This window comes from Tiliqua scincoides, chromosome 4 (genome assembly GCF_035046505.1).
Source record: "Tiliqua scincoides isolate rTilSci1 chromosome 4, rTilSci1.hap2, whole genome shotgun sequence".
NCBI lineage: Eukaryota > Metazoa > Chordata > Lepidosauria > Squamata > Scincidae > Tiliqua > Tiliqua scincoides.
Window position 1 is genome coordinate 221014318 of NC_089824.1, and position 6000 is coordinate 221020317.

Consider the following 6000-nt stretch of genomic DNA (forward strand, 5'->3'; position numbering starts at 1 on the left):
GCGCTTGGAAGAGAGATGCCCTTTCTGTAAGATCTGGGTTGTGCTGAAGTGGAAATGTCTTTTCTGTAACATTCAGATTGAAGGGAAGTGTGAAATTGTTTGAAGTAAAGGGAGAAGTCAGAGGACTGCCCAGCCAGAGGAAGAAAGCTGACAAACTAGATTCTCCAGTGTGGAGCATTTCTGCTCAGGAAACCTAAAGGGAGTAACCTGCCAGGTGGCCACTTATCTGATGACATGGGGGGCTGCAAGGACAGCGACCAGGTGCTGTCAATTTGGAGCAATGCAGGTACCTGGGAATTAGAAGCTGGGAATGTGGTAGCAACAGAGGGGCAGATTATGACTCAGCAGAATTAAAGCTGACTGGACTGGACCAGACCAAAAAGGGTATGAGCTATATAAGTGGGAGAAGAGAGCCTCTAGTGTGGTTTGTGCCTGGAGTAGGGTGGGACACTCTGTCTGCTTCTGCACTGATCCTGCATGGTGGGACTTTAAAAATTTAGCCCTGTAGTAAGGAGTGAGTTCATTGTTGTCTGCAGCCTTTAAAATATATGTACCTCACTCACAGTTTGGAACCCTCCTTTTAAGAGCCCCAGCATGTGGGATAGAGGGATTTCCTCTTACTAATGAACATGGTAAAGCTTTAATAAGTATGTTGCTGAAGTATGTGCTGACTGGTTGACCAGAGGGAACTGGGCTACCCGAGGAACTTTTGGAAGTTGCTCAAGTGCTGAACTGGCTGGTGTATCAGTACCCTTGGGGCAAGTTGCAACTTCAAGCCAATTCAGCTTATTGGGCCTTTGAACAGGATACAGACCTTATCACAGGCCTAACTATTCCACTTCTAACACCATTTATTCTATCTTTATCCCTTTATCCTCCCTTCAAGGAGGTCCGGCCGTCCTCATAACAACCCTGCAAGGTAGGATAGGCCAAGAGATAGTGACTAAGGGCAACCAGAGAGCTTCATGGCTGCACAAGGAATCAAGCCCAGTTTTCTTCCCCAGTTAGGCTCAATCTAATCTGATCTAATCATTACCACGCTGCCATCAACATTACATTTCCCTCTAAGCCACAATTTCAGCGTTATCAGACATGCCATTCCTGTTTCAGTACCAAGAAACACATTCAGTAGAAAAACAATCTGGGCATTTCCAGATGCAAAAATGCGCATCACTCTCATCATTCATCCTGTCAACACAACTTGAGCTCATCTGGTGACACGTGCCCTTAATAGGGGCTTGTTTGCTTGGTGGTACCAACTCCCTCCTTGGTTATGATGAGATGAGAAGGCATCTTTGTCTTCCAGAGGGCAACCAGAGGAATAGGCCTGGAGATTCTCCCCAGCAGAGCATCCCTAATACGTGATATTTATCATGAGTGTCCAGGGAGAGGGAGGGGGAAGGGGATGACCTTGTAGGAGGGGGCCTATTGAATGGCAAAAGCTGCAGCAGGATGCCCACAGTCATCAAAGGTTGCTCAGGTATTAATCCAGGTGTACAGTTCATTTTACACCCAGGATAGGAGCCATCTGCCTACATGCTGGAAGGAGGAAGACTGCAGCTTTCTAGCCACTGCCAGAAGGAGCCTTCCTGTAACACAGATCAGAAGCTACAGCAATTAAATAGGTTAGAGATCCAGTTTTACTTTTGTGGCCTAGATGCAGCTGAAGAGATTATTGGGGGGGGGGTTGCGGGAGGGAGAAGAATGCTGGGGAGAAATGGCTGAGGAGGAATCCAGGTGTTGCAGGCAAAAGAGCTCCTGCTTCGCCTGTTACCTTTTCTGATGCCTTCCCTTTAAACAGTGCTCAGATTCTTTCTGGGTACCAGACTGACTGCACCAGGGACTTCTCCATCTCTGACTGGCATACTGATGTGCTTCCATCCAGACACAGCAGGTCCCTCTTGGGAGGAAGGACAAAGAAACACTTGCCAGCTCTATTCCTGGCCTTTTGCGATAAAGGAGCTGCAAACAAGGGGCTGGTCACAGATCCAACTCCGGAAAAGGAACGGCCAGCAAATCAATTAATTGAACAGGCAACGGCAGGCAGCCACTTTAGGATGCTCTGAGGGACATGTCTGGAGACCTGCAGTCCCGGCTTTACCTGTAGGTCACGTGACAAACAAGATAAACATAGAATGCAGCCACCCAAGGGAAAACCAGGGAAGTGGAGATATAAGTAATTATTGATTGTGCAAAGAGCAGGGAGGAGGGCGCCAAAGAACTTATGGATGACAATAGCAGATCTACCCTCTCTTCGGTGTTCAGTCCAAATACCTGTTCGAGGAATGGCTGGACTCGGCCTTGGAATACCAGTCAGGGAGCAGAGTGCACCTGAGCATGTGCAAAGAACACTCTCCCTCCCCTAGCACTGAGCAATCAGAGCCAGCTGTCACATGCTTGAGATTAGGACGCAAGTCCTGCAGGCCAAGAGATGGGGCTTCCCTACAGGTTCCCCTGTTCTGAGAATTAAGCAGAGTTCTGGCATTGCTTCTTATCTGGCTTCATTTATCACATAGCTGGAAGTTCAAGACAGCCCTTTTGTCCAGTTGTTTTGGGGCTAAAGGTGCTGGCTTAGCTGTCGATTACTGACACTCTTAGAATGAAGTGCTTGCCTCTGGGGTGGACTACAGGCAGTTTCTGGCCTCTACACAAGAATATAAGAACATAAGAGCCCTGCTGGGTCAGGCCAAAGGCCCATCTAGTCCAGTTTCCTGTAACTCCCAGTGGCCCACCAGGTGCATCAGGGAGCACACAAGACAGCAGGACACAACCTGCATCCTGGTGCCACCCCCTGCATCTGGCAATCTGAGGTAGCCTATCTCTAAAACCAGGAGCTTGCACATACCTATCATGACTTGCAACCCATGATGGACATTTCCTCCAGAAATTTGTCCAGTCCCCTCTTAAAGGCATCTAGGTGAGATGCCATCACCATTTCCTCTGGCAAGGAGTTCTTGTGGCAAGGAATCCAGACTTGTGACTTGTGCAAAAAAAGGGATGAGGCTGCACCAAGAATTCTTCAGTGCCAATAGGAGATTGTTCAGCATTCAGCAATGAGAGGGATTCTTTTAGTTATATTTACTCATGATCCTTTTAATAACCTATTTTGAATTTTTCCCCTCTCTAAACCATAGGTCATAACAAGGACACAGTGACTGATTGCAAGAAGGACTTGTCTACCAGGAAAAAAAAGATACAGGGGGCTGGGATTTAGGAATACTTTGCTATCAGTTGTTTATCATTTAAAAACAACAATGGAGTAGGGGAATTGCAGGGTGTCCATGTGGAAGGAACTTCAGAGGTCATCACCCCCTGCTCAGCACAGGCCACTATGGCATTCCTGACTGATGGCCATCCAGCCTCTGTTTGAAAACTTCCCATGAGAGCGAGGCCACTACTGTGTGAGGGAGACAGTTACGGTGCTGGGTGGCTCTGCTGGGTAGAAAATTCTAACTCACGTCTAGTCTGAATCTACTTTCCCATCACTTCAGTCCACTCAGTGACGTCACGAGGGTTTGCATCACCAGGTACAGGAGGCCAAAGTGTCACACGCCTGTGATGGACCTTCTTCCATAAAGTGGGTGGGGCAATTCCCTGGGTGCTGGGTGTGGCAATCTACCATCATCCCACCCCTGCTGGTTTTTTGCCTATAACTTTTGATGGAATAGTGATATTTCAATGTGGTTTGTTTAATAACATAAGAACAGCCCCGCTGGATCAGGCCACAGGCCTATCTAGCCCAGCTTCCTGTATCTCACAGCGGCCCACCAAATGCCCCAGGGAGCACACAAGACAGCAAGAGACCTGCATCCTGGTGCCCTCCCTTGCATCTGGCATTCTGACGTAGCCGATTTCTAAAATCAGGAGGTTGCGCATACACATCATGGCTTGTACCCCGTAATGGATTTTTCCTCCAGAAACTTGTCCAATCCCCTTTCAAAAGCATCTAGGCCAGATGCCATCACCACATGCTGTGGCAAGGAGTTCCACAGACCAACCACACGCTGAGTAAAGAAATATTTTCTTTTGTCTGTCCTAACTGTCCCAGCACTCAATTTTAGTGGATTTCCCCTGGTTCTTGGTGCTTGGTTATCTTGTCTCCCTTTAATCTTCTCTTTAATCTTCTCTTGACATCTCATAGTGAGTCTGTCTGTGCATGAGTGGGAGGTCCTTGGCCGGCCCCCCGCGGGGTGAAGAAAGGGTTGAGTGTTATAGGGACTTACACCTAAACAGGATTAGGCATTTAGACTATAAACCTCAAGGCCGGTTCTGGGTTTTTTTTTGGGAGGGGGCCTTGGTGCCCCACCCCTGAAGCTGGCAGCAGCAGCACTGGTGGTGGCCATCTTTTAAAGACTCAGTCGTGATGCCCCGGCCCCCACTGCTGTGTCTTCAGATCTTTCAGTGCGGGACTGTGACAGAGAGGCTGCTGCCAGCAGCGCAAGCATAAGTCACTGAAGAGTCATGAGGAAGGAGAAGTCAGAGGTCTTCCTAAAGAATCACCACATAGTGCGGTGCCAAGCGCCACTCTTTCCTCCAAAAATTTTCACCTCTGAGTTCCCACTTGCCCAGGTCTCAGCCTCAGGGCACGTGATGATCCTGTCTCCATGGAGGTGTGCTTGGCTTAAGATTTCGTGGTGGTTTGGTAGCTGCAGAACAGTTTAATTTTTGGTTTTGCTTGTAGCTTTGTAAGAACATAGTCCAGGCTTTGAAAAAAGAGATAAGGCAGTGCATGGAATCATTCTCATTAAGCCAGCATGTTAGCTTCATCCTCTTTATTCCAAGCGCACAGTGAATAGGCTGCAGTTGCTCAGTGGGGGGAAAAGAGCACTCTGTGTATGGTCAGGCATACTCTATTACTGATGAGAGAATATGATTATTGATGAGAAGATTTATACTGTATACAGTACTTTTCAACAAAAAGTACTCCACAAAGCAGTGTCCAACACTTGCTTCTTTCCAAGAAGAGTCAAGGCCAAAAGACAGAAGAGGACATGATAAAGGAGAAGAGCCTCTCTCTGCCTGTACGACTCAGCCCAAGAGCGTATCTGCAAGTCTCCCACAAAGCGAATATGTTGTGGAGGAAGACTATATTAACATTGCAACAGCCTGTTATAGAGGGCGAAAAACCATCCTCTGTGCAGCTAGAACTGTAAGCCCTGGAGATGGTCTCTGTATTTCAGTAATTTTTTGCTTCTTTCCCACAGCAGCCTCTTCCCTTGTTTTCATTTTTTACAATTCAATTTTATTGTTATTCAAAAAACTCTGAAGTCATTATATCATGTACAGAAGAAAATTCTCCTGGTATTCTTCAGGAACAGCAACTACTCCTAGCACAGTAATGAGGCAAACCCAACGATTTAATGGGGCCTGGTTTGAAAGGGACTGCGGAGCTGTGAAATGTAGATTGGGTTGTTTCCACACAAGCCACTGGAGTCTAGAATTGCATCCTTTGTTGCCTCATTTTTTTGTTTTAAGCAGAGAATCCAGAGGACGCTATTGCCAGCCTGCTGCAGGACGGAAGCTTAAGAAGTGATGGGGTGACTCCCCCCCCCCGACCCAATTGGTGGTCTTGTTAAAGAGAGGAAAGAGGGAGCTGGAGAGACACCACGCACACCTCCAGAACAGGAACTGGCTAATTAAGGATTTGATTAAGTAATGTGGTATTCTTCCCCTGTAACTGCTTCCTTCCCCTGAGGGCTGGGGATAAGAATAGGCCCTCACTTTGGCTGTACTTGTCGTAAGAGGCGACTAAACAGCCAGTGGATAGATGGGACTCATCAGCCAGGGAAGGCAGCTCATCTGAGAGAAGGAAAACTCTGATCCCAAACCTCCGCTGCCTTGTGGCTACATCCAGTTATGGAAAAGGCTTCAGGAGTCAACCTCCAGGCAAAATCCAGAGCCGGAGTCCCTGAGGCAGTTCATGGCTGAACACAGTCACGTTGTGGCAACTCCTGCGACGCCGCTGGAACCAACTGTATTGGCCTCTGCCTTTCCATTGGA